This window comes from Anser anser (assembly GCF_964211835.1).
Source record: "Anser anser genome assembly, chromosome: 5".
NCBI classification, from domain to species: Eukaryota; Metazoa; Chordata; class Aves; order Anseriformes; family Anatidae; genus Anser; species Anser anser.
Genome location: NC_139725.1, coordinates 7,003,549 through 7,022,342, shown reverse-complemented (window position 1 = coordinate 7,022,342; position 18,794 = coordinate 7,003,549). Strand labels below are relative to the sequence as shown.

Genomic DNA, 18,794 nt, shown 5'->3' with positions numbered 1-18,794 from the left:
CACTGAACAAAAAAGGATGGGAAGAGTACAAGCTTCACTCTTAATAGTACAGGCTGGGATGTGGTTGCACAAAAGAAAAATTAGGTACTATGTTTAGGATCCCAAGGTTTTACTACGTAACACACAAATTGTTGCTAAACCTTCAAAAATGCATTCTTTAAAAATTGCAACCTGTAGTTATACTTTATCAGCAGTTACTATTACATATATATATATATATATATAGGAGACAGATAAAATCCAACAAAAGATTGAGCAGCATTTTCTCTTGGACATTGTCTTCAATAACACATTCAGCCAGTTATTCTCTGAAATTCTGCCATTGGGATAAACATGTCCAGGAAACTTAAGATGACAGTGCCTCGAAAACAAGGAAGAGAGCATTTCCTAAGCATTTATCTCTCTATCCAGCATTTAACAGATGCCATTAGAAGTTTCGAGAGAACCAGAATCAAGGACTGGAACAAGATGCTCTGTGCTTTATTTTCTCATGTCCCTGTTAAATTTCCTACCTGAGTTAACATTGGTAGCACCTTTCATGTTCTTACTGACATCATTGCTTCAAAGTGGTTTGAAACATGATTACAGTTTTCACAATAGTTACCCAACCTAATGGGAATTCTGACACACCTCAGAGGATGCTTTGCTGCCTTAAGACAGAAGCTGCTTATAATGCTGTTTCATTAATGACAATTAGTATTTGCTGACTACAACATTTTCTGTTTCTTTTCCAAACTGACATTTTGGAGATATATTGGCCCAGAGTCTTCACCACTTCCAGGACTGAAAGCAGTCCGTATACAAGACAAAGAAAAGTTTACAGAAGATATGGATTACTAAATTATCCTAGCCAGCTGGCATAATGTCTTGGAAGGATGTTTTGCTAGCTTTTGATGGTCCGGTGGTAGTCATCTCTGAACTCTAAAGACATACATGATGATTTGTGTGAGTCAGCCTCAAATGCAAAGATTTCCTAAATCTTTTTTGCACATGCATCAGAGGAAGAGAAGTTTCAGAAGGTGTGGGGTGAGGGTAGAAGCTGACATTATAGAATAGGAAAAGCAAAGCAGCGTTTTTTTTTTTTTTTTTTTTTTTCCTAACAGGACACCATTACATGCTTCTATTTGTGTTTGTTCAGATACAACATAGGTATTTATATCCAGGGTGCTGGTGATAAAATTACAAAGGCAGTGCACATTACAAGAAATGTTTCCACAGCTATTTCAGTGTTCTTTTAGAAGATGAATTATTAACATTACCACATTCTGAAGGGAGGGGATGGGAGATCATGAATTAACTGCCAACAACCTGGAAACACTGTGCTTATTTGAAAGCAAGAGTCTTAAAATGGTGGCAATCAAGCAACACTACCCTCAGGTTTGCAACTGTTAAGCATTATGCATTATCCTCCCAAGGAGAAGGAATACCCATTTTTACTTCTGTCTAATCAAAATAGTTCAAATTTTAAATAAGAAGTATTGTCATGAGTTATTTACAAGCAGGTCATTCATAATTTCCTTGCCAAAATTATTCAGCAAATATTATGTAAATAATTTGGAAAAGCATTTGGCTCAGAGCTACCACATTTTGTACATGGATGTCATTTTATGCAAATTATCTCATAAACACATCAGAATGTTTCCAAAGACGACATATCTATGGACAAACTGTTCTAACTTTACCAGCTGTGGCAGATGGCAGGACACAGAATGTCTGGAGCCTGCTGGCTAGGCAGTTTCATCTAGAAAGGACAGCCTTTGAAGGCTTTGCACACAGGATGGTGAGGACCCTGTAACCATTATTTTTACCACCACCCCCATCCTTTTCTGGTCATTGCTTGTTCCACATCCAAATCCAGCAGATTCAGGTCTCAAACTTGCTACTTGAAAGAGGACATTTGAGTCTAACCTGATAGCCTAGCTAAGACTGAACATAAATAAATTAGTACAGAGGTATATATGTCTTTGTCAGCTACCCTCTGACAAAGACCAAGAGCACCTTAAAATAAAATAAAAAAAGTACAAGAAACAAGGTATATCTTCTTGCATATCATGCCAGCTCCTAGAAATCACCTGTTTGGAAACTTCTTGAACCTCAGATGAGCAGGCTACTAGACACTCTGGCCATTTATATTTTTCTCCGTAAGTATATCAAATTCCTTTCTGAATAGCTAATCTTGCTTTCCATTGCATTCTGCAACAGTAAATTCCATAATTTAATTAACTATTTTAAAGAAAATCAAAACAAAAAGTAATCCTTAAAAGCTCCAAACCTTTGTTGTATTCCTCAGGAACTCTGTATCAAAGCCCATCCTCTTGTACTGGAAGAGGCTTCCTAATCTTTGTTCTGTGTGACGCCCATCTACAAGAAGGGCCAGAAGGTAGACCTGGGAAACTATAGGCCTGTTAGTTTGACCTCAGTGCCAGGGAAGCTCATGGAGCAGATTATCTTGGGTGTCATCATGCAGCACTTGCAGGGCAACCAGGCGATCAGGCCCAGTCAGCATGGGTTTATGAAAGGCAGGTCCTGCTTGACGAACCTGATCTCCTTCTATGACCAAGTGACCCACTTGGTGGATGAGGGGAAGGCTGTGGATGTGGTCTACCTTGACTTCAGTAAGGCTTTTGACACTGTTTCCCATAGCATTCTCCTCAATAAACTGGCTGCTCTTGGCTTGGGCTGGCGTACGCTTCATTGGGTTAGAAACTGGCTGGGTAGCCGGGCCCAGAGAGTCGTGGTGAATGGAGCCAAATCCAGTTGGAGGCCGGTTACTAGTGGAGTCCCCCAGGGCTCAGTGCTGGGGCCAGTCCTCTTCAATATCTTCATCGATGACCTGGATGAGGGGATCAAGTGCACCCTCAGTAAGCTTGCAGATGACACCAAGTTAGGTGCGTGTGTTGATCTGCTCAAGGGTAGGAAGGCTCTGCAGGAGGATCTGGATAGGCTGGACCGATGGGCTGAGGTCAACTGTATGAAGTTCAAGAAGGCCAAGTGCCGGGTCCTGCATCTGGGGCGTAACAACCCCAAGCAGTGCTACAGGCTGGGAGATGAGTGGTTGGAAAGCTGCCTGGCCAAGAAGGACCTGGGAGTACTGGTTGATAGTCGGCTGAATATGAGCCAGCAGTGTGCTCAGGTGGCCAAGAAGGCCAACAGCATCCTGGCTTGCATAAGAAGCAGTGTGGCCAGCACGGCTAGGGAAGTGATTGTCCCCCTGTACTCGGCTCTGGTGAGGCCGCATCTCGAGTACTGTGTTCAGTTTTGGGCCCCTTGCTATAAGAAGGGCATGGAGGTGCTCAAAAGAGTCCAGAGAAGGGCAACGAAGCTGGTGAGGGGTCTGGAGAACAAGGCTTACGAGCAGCAGCTGAGGGAGCTGGGGTTGTTCAGCCTGGAGAAGAGGGGGCTCAGGGGAGACCTCATCGCTCTCTATAGGTACCTTAAAGGAGGCTGTAGGGAGGTGGGGGTTGGTCTATTCTCCCACGTGCCTGGTGACAGGACGAGGGGGAATGGGCTAAAGTTGCACCAGGGGAGGTTTAGGTTGGATATTAGGAAGAACTTCTTTACTGAAAGGGTTGTTAGGCATTGGAATGGGCTGCCCAGGGAGGTGGTTGAGTCACCATCCCTGGAGGTCTTTAAAAGACGTTTAGATGTAGAGCTTAGTGATATGGTTTAGTGGAGGACTTGGTGTTAGGTCAGAGGTTGGACTCGGTGATCTTGGAGGTCTCTGCCAACCTAGATGATTCTGCGATTCTGTGTATCACTCATGAGTTTACATGTCTAACTTGTCCATTCTCTCCTCTTCATGATTCTATTTGTGATCTTAATAGCGCTCATTTGCTTATCTGTCTTTACATAAGACTATTCTGTACCTCTGACCACCTCTGTAATTCCTTTCAGGGACTGCTAGAACTGTTTAATACATGAATGTACTAGGTATTCATAGTGGTTCAATACTGTGTCTCCTCTCTTCCTTTCCTAGGAAGTCCAAATAACATGCTCACTCTTAGGTCCCTCACTGTGCACTAAACTGATATTCCCAGGGATCCCAGCCTTGATTTGAGGTGCAACCACTACGTTAGAGAACACAATCCAAGTATTGTTAAAATTTCTCTCCCCCAAACAAGCACAATGCTTCATCAATATCTACAATTTCATTTGGCATGTTATTAAGTACAAGTTCCACCATATAGCAGCTACTCCGACTTGGTTTCAACTGCCTATAGTGACTTATTTTTTTTAAAATCAAAATAAAATGGTAAAATAAAAGAGCTGAACAACATTGCTGTTAAGTGAAACTTTCTTACTGAGTGTTACATGTTCCTACCACTTTTTCCACAAAGCACATTACATGTGAGATTTTATTTTTGGAAAATCAAGGTGATTGCAAGATACTTTTTAGAAATGATGATGGAGTTTTCAGTTTTGTGCGGATATTTTTTATGTACTTTCTTAACATCAGAGGAAAGACAAAAAAATAGACAAATATGTATGTATTTCTTGAAGAAAATCAAACTTCTGCAATGCTTATATGTATTTATAAAGTAGTTGCATTCACCATTTAAGACTCAAGTTTAGCTAATCATTTAGAAATGATGAATCAAGTAAATGTAATACATTGCTCTCTATATACTCAAACAGCTTCAAAAGTTCTTGTAATTTATATAGTCTATACAGAATTTGTGTACTCATTACAACATATTTAATGAGTTTTTGAAATTTATAAGTTGCTTCCATATACTAAAAAGCTTTCTAGTGTCAGGTGCTGACCCCAGGAAAAGCAATGCAGACAAACAGAAAAAAATTATACTACAAACAGATGTTCCACATTAACACTGCACATCTATATAGTCCAACCTTAATGTAGGTTTGCACAGAAGATAAGCAGCATGGGAGGTATTAAGTCTAGTCAAACCAGCTTATCAGAAGAAAAAATATCAGTTTCCAAACCAACTTGCTTGCAGAAGGCTTTGCCCAGCCTACAGAGCCCCAAGTTTGGGTCTTAGCCCCTTCTCCCATGCAGGTGTGAGGGGAAAGCAATCCCTGCCAACTCTGCTCTGGGAGCTGATGATTCCTGTTGAGCAGTAATCTTCTACGCTGAACTCCCACAGCTCAACCGAAATCTCTCCCTTTCCTAGAGGGTCTTAGCCAAGAAACAGAATTTGTACTACTTACTCCTTAGTTAGAGCCCCTAGTTCAAATACTAGTAGCAATATCTGTTTGGTACGATATTTCTGACTTGCATTGATCTTATTATTAGACTAGAAGGTGACAAAAACAAGCAGAGATCACTCATCACCATTCAATGCTTAAGATGAGCAATTTGAGAGGATAATGTATTGACTGTTGCCATGCAGGACTTGCTTGACTGACCACATGTGTGGACAGCGGGGACTTCACAACCAGGTTTGCTGAGGAGGTGGTGAGGAATGGGAGAAAACATGGCTGCGCACAAGGATAACATTTGCAACATTTTGGAAGTTACCTCTTTTATCTCTCACAGCAAAGACACTCATAACACAGGAGCTGCTCCAGAGGACAAGAAGGAAAGAAATGCTTGTCCTGGAGAAACAGCCTCCTCTCAGACCCCTCAGAGGGTAAAAGCATTTCATATGGCAATAAAGTCAAAAGGCTCCATCCAGCCCTTAATAAATTACTTTATATAGAGGTAGAATGCTTATAGCAGGGCCCAAAAGTTCCCCCTTTTTTAATTTTAATATCAATTTCTTACTCACATGCATTTAAATTACCTATTCCCTTAAAATACAAAACATTGGTGTCCAGCACAGCACCGCTCTACTCTGAAGTAACTGATGAAATAGCTTCCAAAAACCTGACACAGAAGCTAACACAGGAGCAGTTCTTCTCACTCAGAGGACTTCAATATTTGCAGTACTGATTGCAAAGGACGGAACTGATAGCAACAAAGAGAAACAGAAAAGTATGTTAGAGTTTAACTGACTTAAAAATATTTATCTCCCAGTACAGTTTTGCAACTTGTATCCCACACAGCTGTTGCCAACAGCTCCAAGGGGAATTAGGTACAGTGAAATTTTTGCAAGGACTTCCTGTACTTTGAAACCAACAGCTATCATACGCTATTTCTTAAATTTCACTTTCCAAATGTCTGAGAGCAGCCATTTCTGTTTGGCTCAGAAATTGCCTTTAAAAAAAAAAAAAGGCTAATTTTCTTCTGACAGATAGCAGCACTTTAATTTGATGACTCTCAGTTCTTACTGCTAATTTACAGAATACAGCATCCACCACATGCATAGGAAGGCCTCATTTTGATATACTGCATACTTCACAGTAATGAATGTCCTTTTTTAACTCATCCAAAAAAAATAATTGTAGGAAATTATGAAAGACTTCAGATCTTTTCCTTGGCTCTTCTGTAAAGCTTCTAAATGTGATTATTTTTCATACGTGTTTATTAAATGTAGCTAATACATATAAGTGAGCTACTGGATGTCTTCCATCGTATTCAGGATTACACTGCTTAGATTTGGTCTAAATAAGATACGGACACTTCTTATCTAATGATTTCTGACTAGCACTGATAAATTACAGGAAGTCACAAGCTTGTTTACAACAGAAGATTACAGTTACATGGCTCAAGTAATAGCAATTGTTATAGTGTTTATTGCCATGTGGCAAGGCAAAAGAAGAAGCTGGATGTTGTTAACAGACTGGGTGGTTTCCTAATATCCTCTTGAACATGTCCACTGTATCTCCTCTGAGCAAAAATCCTTGTACAAGAAGAATCAGAACTTCCATCGCTTCTTAGATTGCAACTCAATCTAGCACTTTTGTTATTGCCCAGAAAATCAATTGTAGCAGACAGCCTCGATATCCTAACACAACAAACATACCATCTTTTCTTTTCTCTCTAAACCAGCAAGCAAGGTCAGTCTAATGTTCCTAAGAAATTGCAAAATGTCAGCATTCTCCTTCAGCCTTAGCACACTGCACTGACTATGCTTGACAAATTATCTCTGCTTCACTTTCTGTAAAACCAGGACAGCTCAATAGGATATGTAACAGTTGGTAACTTATCTTCTTCTGGCACTATAGCAGCACCAGCAAATGAACCGCAAGAATTATGAAATTAATTGCTTTCTTTGAAAATACATCCCAATAGTGTTCTGCTTTCCCAGTGACCTGACTATATTAACACAGACCCATTGTTTTAATATGTTTCAAAGATGGCAAAATGTAACAGACAGTACAACACTTAATAATGCAAACTAATTAACAGGTGAGGGCCAAAATGGCAAACGCATCTTTTCCAGAAACTACTAGAAGTTCATATATATCACTTAGAACCAGATTAAAAATACTTGCATGTTCAGGAGCCCTTTAATCCACGAATAGTTTATCACAGTCACTGAGCCTTAAACAGTAAGAAAAAAAAAAAAAAAAAACACTGTCTACAGAATAAGGGCTTTCCAGGTTGGCCTTTCCTACACACGTGTATCTATTACACAGAAAACACAGGAAGTTCTATATCAAAATTTCATTTTGATTAACTTCAACTGTATTCACCTCAAGCATTTTGGAAAGCAAGCTCACTTGCAGTCTGCTGGAAAATCTTGCTTTGAGAAGTTTTGGGAGCATTTGCAAATAGTGTAAGCGTTAGGCTAACCTAACATCAGAACCATTCCAATGAAAAAAGAAAAAAAAGTCACATAGAAAACACCATCTTGCTGCTAAAGTAGTTTCATATAACCTTGACTCGTGTAAATAATTCACAGTATTTTACAGTAAATAGTTCAAGAGTTCCAATATGATTCACCCCCCCCTCCAAACTCATAAGAAAAATGAGCATTATTATTGAAAGAAAACATTTTCTTTTGCTTGCCAGCTTCTCTTCCCAGTTTTCTTTGGGTGGGAAAACAATATTTTAAGCCAAGCTGCATTTAGTTACTAACATAACTATGCATACCAAAGAAAAACACATTCTTTAAAATCCATCTAGCTGTAAAGATCCTTCACAAAGCAAAGATTTAATCTGAGGAATAAAAGGCTAACTTCAAATAATTACAGCCACCTTAAGAACAAGAAACATAATGATAGCTGAGCTGCAAGATTCATCTTCAGCTGAAATTCAAACCATCATTTCAATACACTTCTATTATGTAAATTTTTTCAGCTCCATTATTAATTCTGCTTTCTTTCTGCTATTAAAACTCATACCAGTGTTGTAGACAGAAACTAAATGTAGGTAAAAATCTTATGTGTTCGCCTATAAATTAGGGTCTTGTCTGGAAGTGAAGGAACATCAGATCACCTAGAGCCAGAAAGGCTTTGATTTGCAACCTCAACTCCCTCTAGAACACCCATGGAGTTTTGATGATTATTCCCAATAGAACTAAACAACTGACAGTAGTAGTCAGCAAAATTAAATTAGTCTTTACCAAACCACTTTTATATTAGTTATTCTAGGGAGAGCTCATTAGATCAATCCTGAACCACTAAAATGCTTTAGTTGTAACTAGGGAAGGGTTCACAATTGATTTCTTTGGAAGCAGAATTAAATTACATGGAGCTATACAACTGATTCAGAAAGGGCAGCAACAAGTCAATGCTGTGTGCTTTTTAAAAGAAAAGAAAAAAATCTTGTTTCCACTTCCTATAACTGCCTTCTCCAATTCTCCAATTACCATACAGAGGGAAGAGGGGAAAAAAAAAAGCTTTCAGTCTTCTGAACTTCCTTTTCTGATATATCTGAAAAGACACTACCATGTGCCCTGTAAACTCTGCACGTAAGACTTAATTTGTGGCAGCTTCAGCTTTATTTGGAGCACTGTACACTATTCATGTCTACTTACTCTTATTACTGCATGGTCTTCATAAGCTTCCACAGCCTTTTTATTCAGCCGCGCAACCAGCTGTCTTTGGATTTATTGCCTTTGCCAGCATCTCTGTAACACCTCTTCAGAGGTGAGCACCTTGATAGCATTTTACAAATACCAACGGTTTTCTGAGAGCTAGGACATGTAATCAAAGCAGTCCCTGCTACAAACCACCTCTGCCAGGTTTCAGCATTATTGCCACTAAGACTACACATCCTAAGTAAGTGTTTAACTATTCCTCTTCTGGGAAGAAAACAAACATCAAGATTTGTCATGCCTGGAGGTAATATGGACATATTTGCCCAGAGAGTCGCTCAATCAAATTCAAAGGCTAGTTTATAAGACAGGCAAAAACCCACAGAGGTTTGTCACTGACATCAACCACAAAGATACACAGACCCTTAATGCTGCTTTAGTTACAAGGACACAAAAGCAAGGTTTTCAAGACAACTAAGGCACTTGCTCCTAACCTTTCCATTTACTCATTTATTTTTTTTAATAAAATTGAGGTTCTCAAATTTTGTTAGTTTCTAGCCAAAGACATGACAGTATCTTCACTTGTAGGAATTCAGGTGTCTTTTGGAAAGCAACTTTTACTTCCAAATATATGTCCCATTTTTGTGATTCTATATATAGTTTTTCTTTTTTTCAGGAGTGCTGTAGCACATTTTTTTTGTTATTGTTGTAAACATTTCCCCCAAATTTCTCATATTAATTAAATACAGATCAGCTTTTGGAAGAAGAAAATATTAGCACATAGATGTTACTGATGAGTTATGGAACAAGCTAAGGTCTAATGACAGTCTAACCCGTCAATTTTCATCAGAGTTTACCCACATGTAACTGGGCTTTGTATTGCTACATTAACAACTTGAGCTGATGAAAGATCCCTATCAAAGCTAATCAGATATGCATGCTAAGATTAGTTATCCAGAAATGAAAGAATTCTGATTAGATAATGCTGTTCATTATTTCAGTTTTGTACATCTGATATACTACTAATATTTGTCTTTAATTCACTGAATCCACATATTTTCAGCTGAGATTTACATAGTGAGGTATTTGAGATTTGCTTTGTACCTCAGGAGTCATATCAACACTATATTTAATAGAAAAATTCTATGAAATGGTGAACCGTCTTTTGCATTTCTGACATACTGCAACCCAACTGCATTACAATACAGCATTGAGTTTGCAACATATACTAACATTAAGCTGTGTTAGCCCTGGAACAGAGATTAAATGCTTTTCCCATTAAAGTTGTTTGCTTCAGTGAGTGTTTCAAGATTCCAATAAAGTCAGAAAAAATTTCAAATGAACAGGAATTACAATATAGACATTGAATAGTGTTTGTAGATACCTTCTGCAATCATTCATAATGCAGGATCATTTTATCTTCTCAAGAATATTCTGTCATACTAAAACTTAAATCTGTTAAATTACTTTAACACATTTAGTACCTCCAGACTCCCTTATACCCTCGCAGTTTGGGGTTTTTGTTTGGTTGGGTTGTGTGTGTGTATTTTTGTTGAAGAAATAAATTAAGTGAAACACCAATACAAGCGCTGCTGCCTTCCACATAGCTTCCTCCGTGTTTATGTTTGCAGCAGCCTTGTTTTAATATAAAAATTCTGAGATTCCCAGACAAATATACAAGCAGGACAAAACACGGTAAAACCAAGAGCACTGTAAACAGGTACATTTTAATAACGGACTCCCCCATAAAAACTCTTGGTAACATGACGCTAAAGGACCAGAAATAAGGAAATGTATCAGACAGACTTACCTTTTTCTGCATTTAGTGCTACACAATTTGCTATGCTTCATTATGTCATCAGTCAGGAAAAAGAAACAGTATCAATGTTTCCACGTCAGTGATAAAAGACCATCACTTTGCACGATTTAGTCATCACACACATTCCTGTCACTGTCAAAGTTATTAATGATTAACCACAAAAAAAATAGTGAGGAACATTAAATGCTAATGGAAACCGGTGTCCATTTCTCCATGGATAACTTAATTTGAATACCTAGAAACCTCTTAGCAAGCCTTACATCGACACTAAGTAGTTTACTTCATATTCTTGTTTCAGTTTGCGTTAGGTTTCCCTGCAGGAATATCTGCCCACCACTCAAAGCTAGGCTCCAAAGCAAGGAGACATGGTTTGTCAGGACATATGAACCTGAAAGTAACCAAAATCAGGTCCTGAGCTGCGAAGTAAGTCACAGAAACAAAACGTATGTAAACTATTTCTGTGTCATTACAACATCTTGCCCTCTAACATGGCTAGCTACACAACTGGCTCAAACACTCCACTTTGCTTTCAGGTCTGCCGATGGTTTTCAAACTGTTTCTAGCTCTGCAGCAACCTGCTCAAAGCAGAGCCCAACCATGTGAAACCTAAACTTCTGAAAGCATATTTCTGTGGTTAGAGTCGCAAGATCTTGGATGACAAACTGCAGCTTGTTGGCAAGAAAGTCTGCTGGAAGCAGTCCACTGAGGCTCCGTACACCAGGTCTTCAAGAACACAGGGAAAACTAGCAGACGCAACAAAGAGTGGAAAAGAAACACACATTTTTACCAGCAGTGTAATTCTTCCTACTTATTTTATTAGCTCAGAAATTTAAAAGAGTACAGCAGCCTAAGAGACCGTTTTTCACAGGAGAAGGATGGGTTTTAATTAACAACTTTGTAATTAGTATATCATGTTAATAGCACTAGAGGAATGATTTGCCAGATGGGCAGCCTCAGCCCACAATAAAATGCAATGTGTGAAGTAAAGTCAGTTCTATAGGCACGCAGGACAGCATAAATACAGCCACTGTTCTCAAATGGTATACCACACTCCTGGCAACAAAATTAGCCATTTCTTCAGAAAGTGTTTAGCAAGGTGTTGGAAGGGGAAAAAAAAAAAAAGAATACTTGCATGTTAAGTGCTAATTTGTTCAGCCAGAGGATTTTTAGACTTAACTTGCAATTCCTCTGATCAACTTAAATTGATGCTAGATTTTTTGGTTACCTGGAATCTTCACAAGTCAAAAACCATACCAATACACTGCTCTGTTCAGTCTTGGAAATTGATTTGTTTTGGTCCTCATCAAAGTCTGGTACTGAAGTAAACTTTGTGGTTTTCCTCTATAAGCAAAGGATGGCATAAAAGTATACAGAGGAGCTAAGAAGCTTGGCTCTTTACTGTTACCTATGTAAAAGGTCATAGGTGGCACACAGAGAAGAATAAAAAATAAACCAAAAGATGAAATAATTTTTCTGTGTTGCAGGAACAATTGTTATCTTAGAACGGATTTATTACTCTGTATGTACACATACATATTAGAGTGGAAAACGTTCCTACTATGCAACCCTCTCTCCAACACCTAAAAAACAAGTCATAAGGTCAACAGCTATGACACAGATCAAATTCAAGGAGGCTCACCGCAGGTGGTCATTTTCCCTGTGTTAAACACTACAATATACAAGAAATAGTCTAGTAAATAAAGATGCTTAGAGACAAAAAAACTCCCTAGACTGCATCTGTCTAGTTGCTGCTTGTTACCATACTGCTATTAGTAAAAACCACCTGTCACACCGGATCTATCTTTTAGAGAGAACACAGCACTTCTTTACAGCTGCTACAGTGTTTTTGACCTGCAGTTATCAGACTCTTAGCACCTTCCCATGCTCATTCTCCTTGCATTGCAGCATTAGCATTTCCACGGGAATAATGACTACGTGACTTATATTATAAGTGAGCTCTTAGACGTAGCAGTCTAAGTTTTATAGAAAGAACATATTCTACAAGGCTTTTATTTAAAATATTTGCACAGAAACAGCCTTGCACTGAAGAGAAGGCTGGATAAGAGGTACAGAAACTCTATAAACTGTCAGGAGTACAAGGCAAAGGGAACACCTTGTAATGCTTTGATTTCTAATTAGAATGCAGGAAGCTTGAGGCAAAGAGCATATCTGAGCTGGTCAGTTAAGAAAGCTGTTATTGTTCTTCCACTGTAAGACCCCCTTGCTTTAGCATGAGACAGAAAATCATTACAAATTGGTTAATACCTCAGTGTCTAGGTAGTTATCTCCTCTGGCAAACAAGAAGATATTTATATCAAATTACAGGCAACAGATACAACTATAGTAATTTTATCTTCTGGTTACCAAGGAGACAAGTGACCTGCATATGCTTCTCCTAACACGTGTATCAAAGTCCTAACACGGTAAGTAAAGCCACAAAGACCAGAAGAAAGCTCATTGCTACAGAGGTGGACTGCTCCTCAAACCAGAGGTCAGCCAGAAGCATAAAAACTCGGATAGTTTGTTTACCAACACAGCTTCTCTGCTGGTGTCAGGTCACACACTTTTAACAGAGCATTCACTGCAATTAGATATCACCAGTCCTTGTTTTAGAGAAGGAAAAACAGAAACAAGGTCTACCCCAATATGAAAACACAAAACGTGTACTATACCTAACAAATGATCAGGGCAGCAATCTAACTTTAGCACACATGGGGCAAAAGCTCCCCACCATCTAAAACATATCTTTTTGCACTCCATCAGCAGTTCTTTGAAGCAAGTGCTTATGTTCTACCAGCAATTCCATAATTTTCCAAAATCTCAGGAGGATTCTGCTTTCTTCCTCAGCCAAGCTCAAGAAACACACTGGAGCCCCCCCGTAATCTACAAAACCAGATGTGTTTGTTTTTTTTCAAAGCATACAGTAGAAGAGATTCTCTGTCTCCCCCCACTCCCCAATCAAGCATTGCTCACCTATTTACAACACACTGTTAAAAACAGGTAAAAAGCTTTTTCTTAGAAAAACTGCTTCAAGCTTCTTCAGATACAGTTTACTATCACCCTCCCAGGCATACATGCACATTTTGATTTCCTTAGGCCCCTTACCCTCATTTTCCTGCTTTTTTCCATATATTCATTTCACACAAAAATCTTCAGTAATAGAAAGGGAAGAGGTGAGCTGCAGGGCTCCAGTGTGCTGCTGTGAGCAATCAGCACACACGTGGCAAGCCTAAACTAAGCTAGAACTAATTTCAGCCTATCTTAATCTGTCTCAGCTGATGGTAATAAAGGAGATCACCAAAATGTACCAAAGCCTTGGATACCAGTTCTACTTTGTAATGGTGTAGCAGATGAACAGGCTCTGTGTAGTGTTTCTACAACTTACTTTGAAGCCCTATCCTTCTGAAGTGTCATAGGACTGGGATGTTAGCTGTAAGAGATGCACAACTGTTAACAGGAAGCTCCTGCAACCTAAATAGCATCTTGGCACAGACTAAGCAACAAGTTCATGACCTGTGCTGAAAAAAAGATTTTGTTTTAGGAGACAATTATTTTGGACCCAACTAATAAAGCATTTTAGACTACAGATGCGTGAAGCTGTTTAGAATGAGCTCATGAAAGAGGGAGCCCAAGGTCCTGAGGAAAGTTAAGAAGTGAGAGAAGCTGGGCAGCAACAAAAGAGCTATAGGTCAAACTCACAGATACATTAAACAAGATGCAATGCTAAACAACACAGGAGAAAAGCATTAACACGTAATGCCAGAAATGGGGTTTACAGTATGCAATAGATTAGCGAAGAGATGCACACAGCAATAAGAAAGAGAAGAACAAGACCTAGAAAAATGCAAGTCTAGGACCTTTCCAGTAAGGCAAACAACAAAAGCATTCAATACCTGTCTTGCTTAATGTTAAAGTTTGCTTGAAAAAGACAGCTAAGACACCAGATGCTAAGCACAACTGGAAATAAGAGAGGACAGAATAAGGAAGAGGTTTTTTTTGTTTGTTTGTGGTGTTTTTTTTTTTAATAGAACAAAAAACCTACATAATCTTAAAGATACTTTACTGAAAAAGATACTTAGTTATTCTATTCGCCTTGATCCCGGAGCTGACAAAACATACACTAGAGGAAATAACAGAAGAGAGAAAATGAAGTGGCCTAGAGAACACTTAGAGTTCCTCTACCTCCAATAGCAAGTGGGGCCTTAATCTCACTATGAGGTCAGCAGCAGAACTGCCACTCAAGTTTTTTTACTAGCTGTTTATTTGGATCATATATTTTCCACTACTCATGACATGTTTCATGGACAGAAAGCTGTAATATGACTTTTTTCCATGACAGAATTCTGCATGTTTTTGCCCTTTCATTGACATATACATACTGCTGTATCCTATTTTATCTTCATTAACTTGACCAGTCAAGCATGCATTATGCTCTTATTTTGTTAGCAATCTTCACTTTTCCAACTACTTGCATTAAGGATAGTCTTTCACTTTGTATACGACAGACATACAGCCTCTATTCACAGCAATAATTTTCCAGATACAAAGTTAGCACTTTTGCATTTTTCTATTCTCAAGACTCTCTGAAGAATTTATATCCCTTACTCATATAGCATCCCCATGGCACTGGGAGCTCTCTCATTTCACAGATAAAAAGGAAAATAAAGCAAATCAGAAATCAGATGTTGAGTGTTTACAACCCTGTGCTCACTCTTATCTCTCCCTGGCAGCACAGCCTCACCTCATTACATGATTCCTAACACTTACAGCTGCGTGATATAACCTGACACAGGTGTGTTGCATCATTACAGAAACACAATGAGGAATACTCGATTCTTGTACTGATATCTCTGTGACAGAACATTCCCCAGAATTCCTGTGTTGATAAGCATTTGATGCTACAGAAGGTTACATAAATAGGCAGCTATACCAAACTAGATAAAAAGTGATGTGACACATACTGACAAACACATTTTTGGGTACAAGTCTTACAGCACAGTCAGCAGAAAGCCCAAGGCAAAATGGTATTTTATTAAGGTAAATCACAAAGCTTGGAGCAAGGCTAAGCAAGCTTATCAATCCTTCTGATCCTATAAGAAATAAGAAATCATTGTCTTCAGAAACTGGTCCGGTGGCCTTTTAAAGCAGCAGGACGCTGGCAGGGCCTTAGCACTTAGCACATTTATGGCAGTGCAGGAAACTTAGCTATTGCCAGTCAGCTTTTATGCTTCTCATCAGTCCCATGACAAAAGTGTTAAAAGTTGACAATAACCATGTGTATGCAGTTAGCCTGCTGTATGCACGCTTGCTATAGAGCATTTATTGAATTCTCTTCATAAAACTGATCTAATAGTAAGTAACTTAAGTGCACTGAAGTCTCATTCAGATTGAAATTTCAAGATCCTAAAAGTGATTTCAGAAGAGAAGTTGTATTAACAAACTGTGTTTATAGATGAATTCTGGTCTGGAGTTTCTGCTCCCAATCTACTCTGAGAACATTAACCTTCCAGCTAAGTTCTACTATCTACAGCTAGGATGTTGCAATTAACTCACAGCAAGTGAATTGGTAAAATCAGCAATCTTAGTTTTTCCAAGATGGGATGTATTTTATAAATACACTTTAATGTGTTAAATATTTTACAAAGTGTTAAATATATTACAAATTCTAACATTCAAATGGTTGAAGAAACATACTTGAGCAGCTGCCTAGAAACATCCCTTCTTGAGAAGTATTTCTGAATACATCAATGAAAATTTGCTTTGACTGAATTCAATCTATATGAAAAATCATGGTATGTACACAGCTTTTGTAATAAGCTCACCATGTGTCCACCAGGGAAGGCTGTACTCTATACACATATGCTGGTTCATTTGGATGAAGGCCAGGTTTTTTAAGAGATCAGCTGCCATGTAGAGATCATAGCAGTTTGACATATTTTTCAAGAGAGCACAGCACACAAAGTACTCCCTCCTAAAGAGAGAAGCTTCTTGGAAAAATCTAGTCTTAAGGGGGGAGCAGAGGGAGGCAGGAAGGAAAGGGCTTCAGTCTTTTTCCTTATGCTCTGAAAATGTCATGTAGTTGCACAGGGATAAGCTGCACAAAACATCTTTGGTTTCTTTTAGTCATATTAGTATCATTTGATGGTTTTCTGTAAAATCTACCTCTAAGAGTAAAAATGTATATACTGAATTGTTCATGTAAATACATTATTTCTGCATGATTTTAAATTAAAAGTTTAGTTATGACTTGTACTACTTAACAAACTCTATTTATCAAAGTAAATATAATGTAGAGAGTAACAGTTACTTATTGCTAGGTTAGATAACCAATGAGTGTCTGAGTTCTGGAAAACACCATACTGAACTAAATTCAGTACTAAATATGCAACCGCCTCAAGATTAGGGTGAGGACAGGAGCAGCTGGGCTAATTAGTACTAAGTTTATAGATCAGTATAGGAGGGGTTGTAAACCTAGAATTATTACTGGATTAGTCCTTTATTTTGAATAAAAGTTACTCAGATGGCTATCTAAAGAATCAGGTTGGTATCACTGGCCTTCGCTTAATACTTGGATTAGGGTTCAGACCACACAGTGGACAGGGATCAGGACAGTGAGGGCTAAAGTGCTATGATGATGATTGATGCTACCAATGATAAACAAGGGGGGGAAAAACAGTTATATTTGTATAGGATTTTAGAACATGTTTAATCCAGACTTATTGCTGCACTGGACATCTTCCTGAGAACAATATCCAAAATATAACTATAATTCCAGTTAAAACCTGAGTAAAAGATATAGCTTTCTTCCATACAATACATATAACAAGGCTAAAACAAAGACTGGTGAAAACACAGGTTTGTAATTTATAATTTAAATGGGAAGTGCGAGTCATACGGCCAAGGTTATATTCAGGAATCAAGGAAGAAAAATCTTTAGTGCAAGATCTTTAAAATAACTTCTAACATGGGAAGAAGGGCAAGCTCTGCCTTAGGAGGGAGAAAACAACTCCATCCTCTACTGAGATGGATTTGAGCCATTTTTTCCCTTCAGGCAGAGGACGACAGAATTTCCTGAAACCTCAGGATGCTGCAAACTCGTGGAGAGGATTGATGAATGCAAGTTCAGGTAGAGTCTGAAGACTAAGTTAAATTTAATTCAGCTAAAAATCAGGTTAATGGTTATAGTTATGTCCCTCATGATTTAGTAAAGTTAACAGTAAGACAACACACTATAAAGATGCAGCTGTTCTCTGAAAATGCATGATAGATCTTTTCATGTGCTTCCTAATAAGAAAAAACAATCACAGAATTTATAGCACCTTACATCTCAGCAAGAAAACTTCTATTATTATTAGTGGGAAAAAAAAGGGAGTTAAAGAATCTCCTTAAAAAGTGTACATTGAGAGGTCTTTCAAAATCCATTAGATTTGCACATACTGAAGCAGACAGACAGATTACACTTCCCGTTCTGAAGTTTCACTCTTATCTGACACTGTATAGGAATACTACAGCATTACAATGCTTTAGCCTTTTCTCTTGGCATTTACAGTTCTGAAGATTACCTATCCACTTTCTCCTGCCTCAAGCCTCTAAATACCGGTGTTTGCATTAGTTTACAATCCAGTCTACTGGAGTCTAGTTTTACATCTCACTGTTTTTAATTTCATAACTGCAGCCTTCTTTCATACTTGCTTTAAGACCTACAATACTTCCTCTATATTGCTTTCTGTTGCCCTGCACACTCTGTTCTTACTGATTTTATTCAGAGTTGATGCTCAGCACCTTTCAGAACATAATCTTAGTTTAGGGAGGCGGACTCCAGTACTTTCTTAGGGCTTGTCTGGTCATTACTGTATCTCCAAGAATTCCTAGGTTGAGGTGAGCATACTTCCTTCAGTGTTAGACCTCATGCCTAATCATGTTTTGATTATGTTTATCACAGTTCTGCACACAGAGTGCTCAAAAAGTTAATGATGTGGCACCACTGCCTCTTCCCTTCAGTAACTTTAACCAGCAGCTAGGATGGGTGTAGCTGTGGCAATAACTGAACTGTCAGCCCCTTCATCCCATGCTACAGAACACCTGCTGAACTAGACAATGACAGGAATTAGCAGCATCTTCAGCACCTCCCTAAGGAAGGTTTGGCTAGA

General features: G+C 38.5%; 1 long non-coding RNA gene across 6 annotated transcripts in view; it reads right to left on the bottom strand.

Moving 5' to 3' along the window:
• LOC310900241 overlaps positions 1-18,794 on the bottom strand; it is a 303,162-nt gene that overhangs the window by 128,794 nt on the left and 155,574 nt on the right. Inside the window, exon 1 of one of the 6 annotated variants that reach the window (XR_014584947.1) lies at positions 13,750-16,321. The exons of the other annotated variants lie outside the window; for them this stretch is intronic. This is a non-coding gene — a long non-coding RNA (uncharacterized lncRNA). Of the gene's footprint in view, positions 1-13,749; positions 16,322-18,794 lie in introns of those variants that run through there. 6 annotated transcript variants of the gene reach the window in all.